Here is a 10,834-nt window from a genome sequence, read left to right as displayed (position 1 = left end):
CTACGAGTCTGACTATTCTAGGTACCTCAGGTAAGTGGAATGTCACAATATTTGTCCTTATTTCTCTCAGCAGTGTCCTCAAGCTTCATTCATGTTGTAGCATGTGTGAGGATTTCTTTCTTTCTTGGGGTTAAATAATATTCCATTGTATGTATAGACCACATTCTCCAGACACATTCATCTGGACCGATAATTTCGATAGCATGGATGCCTGGACAGAAATGTGACTGAGACCATCTTCTTTCAGAAAGGATGTGTAGCTCATTCTGGGGTTGGAGAATTTGAGAAGGAAAGGGCACTCCAGAAAGACTAGTGCGAGGCGGGTTGTCCTCAGCACCTCCCCCTCCCTTTCTCCTCTTATTATTCAGCACTTTTTGCTTATTATCCTTCCCTGCCTCTGTATTTGTTGCATCATTTAAATAGCAATAGCCTAAATTAGGAGGATGAGATTAACATACACACACTACTAAATATAAAATAGATAACCAACAAGGACCTACTGTATAGCACAAAAACTCTACTCAATATTTTATAATAACCCATATGGGAAAAGAGTCTGAAAAAAGAATATACAAATATATGTGTGTATGTGTACATACGTGTGTGTGTATGTATATATATACATATATATATACTGAATCACTGTACTGTACATCTGAAACTAGCATGACATTGTAAGCCAACTATACTTCAATTTTTTTAAAAAAAGCAATGGTCTAATCCAAGCCCTAAACCCATACTGTCGTTTCAACAATAAATTAAGAAGCCACCCATTGTGAGGACAAGGTAAATAATATTTTCTCTGAGTTTGAAAATCTCCCAGAACAAAGCTTGGATATCTATGACTCGGGATTTTTATGGCTGAGAGATTAGCAAATAATCCGCTTTGAAGCATCTCTTTCTCTGTCCCCCTTCTCTCCTCCCTCTCCATCTTTCTCTCCTTGAACCCTCTTTCATTTCCTACCTTCAAGATATTTCTTTTGCTTTTGTGATACATTTGAGTCTATGTTCTTTCCCTGAAATGGCTGCAAAGAAACATAGTACTAGCCTAATTAAATATTTGTCTAGTTCAAAAATTCCAAGAAATTCTCCCTCTTTTGTTCATTTCATTTTGTATCTCTGGACCCCCAAATCACAGGAGGAAGAGAATAGTGAAATGCTAAATACCATAGCACGATATTGAGTAGTTTAATGGGAATATAAAATAAAGGAAAATCTGGTACAAATACAATTTACTATATCAAACTTCCAGGTTTGTCCTCAAGACATATAACTTTTAAAAGAATTGTTTCTACCTCAAACCCTCTGTGAGTAAAAAGAGCACATGGAACATCATCTTTTTCTTTAGAAAATGAAGAAATATAAATCAATCTTAGTTTCTTGCCTTCAGAACACTGTGAAAAATCACTGTGGGAAATGTGTGTTCTTCCCAACCTCTGCAGTTCTCTAATTCTCTCTTTAATAAAGGGAAAGAGTGATTTTGATCAGAAGCTCTTTAAAGACCAACTTGCAAAGCAAAACTTTTTTAAATCAAACCACCTCTAGAAACACATCTTCCACAAACACTGGATGGTTTGATGCCACAAAAAGAACTGTGGAATTTTAGAGTTGAAAGTATCTTGGGCCTAACCTCTAAATGGATGCTTCTTTTCTAGTTCACAAAGTGGAAGAGACAGCACCATAAAAGTAGGGACTATGGCTTTTGTGACCCGTGATCACTGTAGAATGCTGGAAGTAGGATCAGTGTATTTGTGCAACATGAAGGTGGAGGAAAAAAGGAGAGAGAGGGAGGAAGGAGGATAAAAACAGAGAAAGCAAGTCAGGGAGGAAGGAAGCAGAGAAAGAAAGACAGGAGGGTCAGTAGGAAATAGTATTTATTACACACACATATACATATATATATATAACACACATGTATTTTATGTACATATATAAAATTATATATATATACATATATATATAATTTTTGGCCAAGAGCTTTTACTGTTTAGATTAACTAATTGAATTATCTCAGCAAACCACTAACACAGATATTAATATCCCACATTTAGTGTTGAAGAAGTTTAAGTTCAAAGAATGTAAACTCATATATTTCTAGCACATTGCAGAAAGGAGGCATTGATGAAAGAGGCAGAATTCCTCTTGAAGGGGACACAGGGTGAGAGAAAGACAGAGATGTGTGTGGTAGATCCACACCTATGAAATGCCTCCTTATGCCTCCCTTAAATGCTTCCCATAAATCCATACTTATGAAATAATACTGTAATGAAGAGACTGTGGCCATGCCCATGAGTTACATAGACCCTGAATTAATATTGACAGTAATTATTCTCCTCCTTCTGTGTCAGACATGACAAAAGAAAAGGTGACAGTAGGATTTGCAATGTTCTCCTTTCTTCAAGTTCTAGTACACCACTAACGTCTCCGTGAACCTCTCACCGACCAGTGTACGCATGGGTGTTCAGTCGCTCAGTCATGTCCAACTCTTTGTGACCCCATGGACTGTAGCCCACCAGGTTCCGCTGTCCATGGGATTCTCCAGGCAAGAATACTGGAGTGGGTTGCCATTTCCTACTCCAGGGGATCTTCCTGACCCAGGGATTGAACCCAAGGCTCTTTTGTATCCTGCATCGGCAGGCAGATTCTTTATCACTGTGCCACCTGGGATGCCCACTTGTAGTGCACAGTACATTATAGAAACTTAGGAGAACATATAGAAATGGCCTAATACCTAGCAGAATGTATAACTAAAACCTACTGCTGCTGCTGCTAAGTCGCTTCAGTTGTGTCCAACTTTGAGGGACCCCTTAGACAGCAGCCCACCAGGCTCCGCCGTCCCTGGGATTCTCCAGGCAAGAACACTGGAGTGGGTTGCCATTTCCTTCTCCAATGCATGAAAGTGAAAACCTAGGAGAACCTAAAACAAATACCTAAAACCTAGGAGAACATATAGAAATGGCCTAATGCCAATGTAATGCTAAAAAGGAGGAAAATATCACTTTGATCCAAGCAGTTTGTGCCCCAAGATGTGGGTTTTGATTATTCTGATTTCAGCTTCTAGAACAAAGGGTGCTACAACCAATTGGGCTAATAACTCATTTCAGGAGTAGAGAGAAGACCCTTGAAGCGCACTGCATCTGATTTGTAAGCAGGCCTTTGCTGACACATTACTTAAATAATTTAGGGAAAGTATAGGGCTCTCAAATTCACCAGTGACTCCGGTCTCAAGGTACACAAATCTCTTTTCAGTGTCTTAAATGTAATGCTGTAAGGCTTCAGGCAGATTTCTCTGGCAAATCATTTAACTTCTGCACATCTCAGTTTCCTCCACAATAAAACAAGAAAGAGAGGCTGGTCTCCAAGGTACATGCCAGCTCCGGCTTTCTGGGCACCTGTGCATGGAGTGTTGTCCGTGTACAGATTATTGGATTCACTCTTGAATATTCTGTACCAGTAGAAATACTTAAACACAAATTTTCATCACCACCAATGTCATCCCAGTAACCTTCACAAAGTATGCTAAGAATTATTTCTATTTCTGATTCTCACTGTAAAATCCTTAAAATAGGCATTATTACCTGCAATATAATGATGAAGAAATTACATTCGCTCAAGAGTTATCCTTTATTAGTGATTAATTTAAGGTTGCTGCAGAAGTGCTGTAGGATGTTTTCAAAGCTGACTTGTCAAAACAGATTTCTATTTGTTTGCTTTGCCTTGTTTATTTTGCTTAATTCTTTTTCTTTATTTAAGATTACTTCCTCAGGCTAGCCTCACAAGAGAATAATTGTATTTTCAAAGGTACAAAGGTCAACTCCTCTTCAAGGCAGCAGAAATCTCACTCTATCAGATAGCTCTTGAATTTAACTTACCACAAGCCAAATGGACCACCTCTTCCTTGATTTCCTTTCTGGACACTGAACATATTTCTGTCACAGCACCTGTAACATTTTATCGAATTTAATCACCACATGCCCATCTCTTCTTATCAGATTTTACCTGTGAATCACTAAGCCGATTACTTTTATCCTCATTGGAAGAGAATTTTCTTATCTTTACTGTTCCATTGGTTCAGTAGTACTTGAGACAGAATAAGCACATAAAAAATATTGACTGAATGAAACATTAATAAATTAGCTTTCACAGTATTGTGTAAATTTAAAATACAAGCAAAAAAATTGTCTGTGTTTTATCTTTTCTCTATTTGCATCAGCGTGGTGGGCGGGCAGGAAAAATGCCCTCTGGGCACTCTTTCCTTTCCTGAACCCCACCCTCTCTATAAAATTTTCTTGTAATTACTCTCCCTTCTAGTTCAGAAACCTGGAAATTCTCTCTGATCTTCTTAACTTTAAACCATACGATGTCCAGAGTTTCTGCTTCATCCCTGTCCTGCGTCCTCCCTCTTCACCTGTCACCTCACTATTGACAGCTACTTGGATGGTGAAGCGTTGCTCTACAGTTTTTTCACTTGTTTGTTAGTTTTTTAGAGTTTGCATTTTTTAAGACTTTTTGGTAATGTAGACCATTTTAAAGTCTCTATTGAATTTGTTACCGTATTACCTCTGTTTTGGTTTTTTGACCAATCTTAGCTCCCTGACCAGGGATTGAACCCTCACCCTCTGCAATGGAGGGCCAAGTCTTAACCACTGAACTTCCAGGGATGATCCTGCTCTACAGTTTCCAGTTTGTCTTGTTTATGACAAGATCATAAACAGTGAAGATGGAGATGGTTAACATGATTCTTTGATTTATACTGTTATTTCTTCATTGATCAACATTAGCAATAGATCAGTTATTGGCTCTCTGCTGAAGTAGGCCTATGATGCATCTTTTGTCCCTCCTTTTTGCTGCATACTTGTGATCGTTAATTTCACATGTCAACTTGAGTGGACCATGGGACATCCAGATATCTGATTAAACATTATTTCTGGGTTTGTCCCTGCGGGTGTTTCTAGAAGATATTAGCATTTGAGATGGTGGCTTCAGTAAAGCGGATGGTCCTCCACAATGTGGGTGGCCATCAGTCAATTTGTTGAGGGCCTAAACAGAACAAAAAGGCAGAGGAAGGTTGGATTGCCACCCTCCCCTCCCCCGCCCCACCTACCTGAGGGCGTGAGTTAAGGCATTGATTTTCTCCTGCTTTCAGGAGAAGGCCTGTTTCTCAGGCCTTCAGATTATATCATCAGCTTTCCTGGGTCTTCCACTCACAGACAGCAGCTCATGGGACATCTCAGTGTCCATAACCACATGAGCCAATACCTCATAATAAATCTCTCTCTAGGATATATATATATCCTGTTCATTCTGTTTCTCTGGGGAACCCTAGTACAGTACTTATTTTTATTTCTTCTACTGGATACATTTAAACTTATTTTTCCATCAGTACCCTTTCTTAGTTTATACCCTCAATCTGTTGAGGAGCACATCTTCAAGTAACTTCCTAAGAAGGGTGAATGTGATGTAGATGTTCAATGTACTGATATATTTGAATATGTTTTATTATTGGAATGACCATTTGGTTGAACAATCTGCTCTTGATTGAAAATAATTTCCCTCATACTTCAGAGATATTCTCTTAGCATCTCTGTTATTGTTTAAAAAGTTTGATGTCAGTCTGGATCTATCCATTTGTAAGTGATCACTCTCCTACCCCTGTAGTCTTGCTCCCACTGGCTGGAAACTTCATGATCTCACATCCAGAATTTCACACAGGTATGTCTAGGTATGTAATCATTCACTAACCTTTCTTGGCATCTAGTAGACTCTTTTTAAATAGGAAATTTATGATTCTCTAGGGTCTCAAATGTCACCATCTGACCACCCAACTCTTTTTGTCAATAGCACGTATCAATCTCCAAAATATGGGATAATTCCCTTACCTTTTTTTCCTCTTCTATCTCTAGAAATGTAAGCACCAAGAAATTTTGGTCTTTCTTTTAATCACTCCTGCATCAAGAACTGTGCCCAGCATCTTACGGGTATTTAATAAATACTTGTTAAATAAATCTTTGTTTTGTATTTAAGAAAGAAGCAATGAAAGTTGCATCTGCCCATGTAGGTCTTGTTAACAGGCAGACTTCGCTTTAGACCGAGTGTATGGGCAGCTGTCCACCAGGAGAGCCAGCCATTGCACTAGGAAATCTCGGGGAAGAGACTGGAGAGGAATTTATACTGGGGTGTAAACACCCAAGTTCTTTCCAGAGACTTAATTCTGAAAAGTAATTGTGATACAATATTTTATCTGGAGTATTAAACAGATATTTTTAATAAGGATGGAGACTGCAGAGAGAGAAAGAGAATAGAAATCAGAAGTAATTCCACTTAATAGATGGTAGGACTATTGATGATCATTTTTACCTCTGTATTTTCCAAAATCTTTCAGTTTTTTCTACGTGTTAGAGAAATTAACAAAACTCAACATAATATGTTTACAAGATGCTCTAAGGAGGATTATCTGATTTCTGTATGATGTGAACTGTTCATGTCAGTATCTATTGAGGACTTCCTCTTCATCCTAAGTTACCACCTGATTCTTCTCTTCAGTTTTCCCCACGTTCTTTTAACTCTTTAACCATTTGGAAATATCACTTTAATTTAGGCACGGGTTTATTTAGAAATCTTCTATCTGATAGAGTTGTTAGCATTTCTGCTACCTAGGCAACAAAGCATGGTTCTGTCACTAACATCTTTTCATTTTTAGCAAAGTGAAATCTTAAACTCTTCTAACAAACTTATAGAAATCAAAGCCAAACTTAAATATATTCCTCTCCCTATTAAAGAAAAAAATGGGGAGTAGAGATAAGTGTAAAGAACTGCAAAAATGGCTGTGTTTCTTGGAGAGAGCAGAATGAGTTTGGAAAGAGACAGAAAAGTATATGTTTCAAAATAGAAGAAAAAAACTTGTGGAAATATCAAAAAATCCACTTCTAATTTACAAAGTGTGATTAATGCCTTAAAAAGCATTTTGAATGACTACATATTTTGTACCTTAAATACATAGACCCACACACACTAGTCTTTTATTATAAAAGTGATGCATTTTATTATAGAAAAAAGGAAGTATTAAAAATGCAAATAAAAATTCCGGTTGAAATACCCTACCCTAAATTCTAGAGCTAAGTTCTCGAGGATGCACTTTTGATTTCTATACTTTTATTTTAAAATTATGTTGTGAACATTTGCATATCATTAAAGTTCTTCAAAAATCAGAATTTTTCAGAACCCTCAATGTATGATAATCCACCATTCCAATACAATTTTTCATTTAACTTTGTTCCAGTTTTTTATATCATAAATAGAAAGTAAAGAGCACCCTGTGCAAAAAGTGTTGTCCACATCTCTTTCTCATTTCTAATGACAGAATTCTAGAAGAAGAATCCCTGGGTCAAATGACCAGAGGTTTTTAGGCTTCTGAAATCTATAGCCAAATACCTCCCAGGAAAATGGTAATACTAAACATTCCTTCCAGGTTACTTGACAGCATCCATCATTTGACCATCTCTCACCCTGAATTGGCAATTAAATAGGTTTAAAATGATGTTTAATAAAATAGATAACTAATAAAAACCTACTGTATAGCACAGGGAACTTAACCCAATACTCTGCAATTACTTATGTGGGAAAAGACTCTAGAAAAAAATGGATATGTGTATATGTATAATTGATTCACTTTGCTATAGACCTGAAACTAATACATTATAAATCAACTATACTCCAATAAAATTTTTAATAAGATTAAAATGATATTTAGATTTGTGTGATTATCAGGAAAGTTGAACTTTCCCCCATCTTTGTTAAACATCTATAATTCCTCTTACCTGTGTCTTTTAATCCAGGTTTTTTTCTACAGATGTGTTTGTATTTTGCAGATTTATAAAAACTTAGAAAAAAATGTTACCTCTTTGCCTATCATCAGTGGTAAACATATTTCCAGCATTGTCATTTCAATGTGTCCCATGGTATTTTCTTTTTTGTTTAAGAAATGATAGTTTTAATATACAGTGTTTAAGACTTTATGTCACCAATTCTATTGCTCTTGCTGAAAGATTTCTTCTCCTGTGAGTCATTTTTATTTGCTTCTATTATTTGTGTTGTTCGATTTACTATATATACTGCTTTATACAGACATCTCTAGAATTGATTACTGTGTGTAACATATGGGATAAGGTAAGGACCTAGTCCAATGTCTTCCATATGTCATTTATTGAGTAATCTGTCCCTTACTTTGTTCTGATGTCACCTTTATAGCATCTCAAGCCATTGTACATCAAAGGGTGCTTTCTTTTTTGAGGGTTAGTCTCTTTTATTGATTCATACTTGTGCAAGCACCACTACCGTAGCTTGGCAATATATCTTCTACCTGGTAGAACAAGTTCACCCTTCCTCACTAACTTTCCAAATTTTCTTTTGCTATTCTTAAGTGGTGCTGAAGCTGAAGTTCCAATACTTTGGCCATCTGATGTGAAGAACTGACTCTTTAGAAAAGACCCTGATGCTGGGAAAGATTGAAGGCAAGAAGAGAAGGGGAAGACAGAGACAAGATGGTTGGATAGCATCTCCAAGTCAATGGACTTGAGTTTGAGCAAACTCCAGGAGATGGTGAAGGACAGGGAAGCCTGGCATGCGATAGTCTGTCGGGAGGCAGAGTCGGTCATGACTGAGCTACTAAACGGCAACAGCATCAAATTCTTACATACCTCTTCCTCCAGAAAAACTACTGAAGAAAAAATCCCATTGAGAATGTGTTGGGTTATATTAAACCTAAAAATTAATGTGGATAAAATGGATATATTTATAATAGTCCACACAGATACACTGCAAGGCTTCCTATTTATTTAAGCCTTATTTTATGTTTCTATGGCATTTTTCACAAAGGTCTGACATATTTTTTATTAAGCTTGTATTTCTAGGTGTTTTATATTCCTGTTACTATTGTGAAAGAGTTTCGTTCCTCATTATACTTTCTGATTGTGCCTGGTGTGTTTGAAATCCACTGACACACATATTTATTCATCTTGCCAAGCTCAGTTATAATTATTTTTTAGCTGGTTCTCTAGGGTTTTCTAGATATATGATGATATCATCTGCAAACAATGATAACTTTGTTTTTCTTTTTCTGGTAATCACACTTCTTATTTTTGTTCTCTGCTGCAACCAAAACTTATAAAATAACTAACTGTAGGGAAGAGAGCAGACATTCTTGGTTTGTTCCCGATGTTAATGGCAATGTCTCTATTTGTATTTTCCTAATAAATTAAATGAGCTGTCAATATGAAAATGTTCCTTAATGTGTTAAGGAATTATTCTTATATAGATAACAAAAAGGTTTTTCTCATTAGAAATGATTGTAGGGCAGCTGGTCACACAGTGAGGGTGGGAGTAAAGGGGGCTGCTCTAGCCTGTGGCCTCTGTCTATGACTGGGCTGGTACCATCCAGAAGACCTGAAATGTATGGTGCTGCTGGAACCAGCCCCAGGATCCAGATAACCTGCCACCCAAGTAGCTCCTGACCTCCAGAGACCTGCAAGAGTCTCCTCTGGTCTGAGAATGGCTACCCCTCCATATGAGCCAATGGCTGAATTGGTGTCAGCGCCTATGGGACAGTGTACAAGGCCCGTGATCCCCACAGTGGCCCTTTTGTGGCCCTCAAGAGCATAAGGAGGAGTGCTAGAGGAGGTCTGCCCATCGGCTCAGTTGGTAAGGTGGACTTACTACCATGTCTGGAGGCTCTTGAGCATCCCAGTGTTGTCTGGCTGATGGATGTAAGTGCCACCGCCTAAAATGACCAGGAGGCCAAAGTGACCCTGGTGTGTGAGCATGTGAACCAAGACCTAAGGATGTATCTGGACAAGGTACCCCACCAGGCTTGCCAGTGGAGACCATCAAGGATCTGATGGGCTGGTTTCTAAGAGGCCTGGATTTCCTTCCTGCCAACAGCATCTTTCACTGAGAACTGAAGCTAGAGAACATTCAGGTGACAAGTGGTGGGACAGTCAAGCTGGCTGACTTTGGCCTGGCCAGAATCGACAGCTACCAGACAGCAATACACCTGTGGTTGTTAAGACTCTGGTACCGTGAACTCCAAAAGTTCTTTTGCAATCTACCTATGCAACGCCTGTAGACGTGTGGCGCGTTGGCTGTGTCTTCACAGAGACGCTCTGAAGTTGACCAGATAGGCAGAAACTATGACCTGATTGAACAGCCCCCAGAGGATAACTGGCCCCGAAACATGTCTCTATCCCCAGGAGCCTTACCCTCCGCAAGGACCCCGCCCAGTTGTACCTGAGACAGAGGAGTCTGGAGCACAGCTGCTGCTGGAAATGCTGGCTTTTAACCCTCATAAGGAACTCCGCCTTCCGAGCCTCGCAGCACCCTTATCTACATGAGGCAGAAGGCGACCCCAAGTGAGCAACAAAATGGCTGCAACAGAGCCAAGAGTAGAGACCCCGCCAACGTTTCCCTTCCTTGAACACTTGAGTGGAGAGACCTCCACTGAGAAGGTGACCTCTGTCTTCATCTCCGAGTCTGTGGAGACTCCTCCTCCAACTTTTTACAGAGAATATTTTGCTGCCTTAATGCCATTCCCCTCCCACCCCTCCTTTTGAGGCTTATCCTTCTCCTGCCCTGCTGTGTCCTTACACACAGGGGTACGTCCCTTGTTCTGCTCTTCACTATGCCTGGATTTTGGGATCCTTTTTCATATAGGAAAAACAACAAAAAATGATATGATTGCAATATTTTATTAGCGCTTTTCAAAAACTAATGATCTTATGAGTTTTTTTTTTTAATTTGACCTCTCAGTATGATATAACATAAGACTTTTCTAATATTAAAC

At 38.6% G+C, this 10,834-nt stretch overlaps 1 pseudogene; it reads left to right on the top strand.

Moving 5' to 3' along the window:
• Positions 1-9,546: 9,546 nt before the first annotated feature.
• On the top strand, positions 9,547-10,407 carry LOC122451858 (annotated as a pseudogene).
• Positions 10,408-10,834: the final 427 nt, after the last annotated feature.

Source organism: Cervus canadensis, chromosome 13 (assembly GCF_019320065.1).
Source record: "Cervus canadensis isolate Bull #8, Minnesota chromosome 13, ASM1932006v1, whole genome shotgun sequence".
Classification (NCBI taxonomy): domain Eukaryota; kingdom Metazoa; phylum Chordata; class Mammalia; order Artiodactyla; family Cervidae; genus Cervus; species Cervus canadensis.
This window is presented reverse-complemented; position numbering and strand designations above follow the sequence as displayed.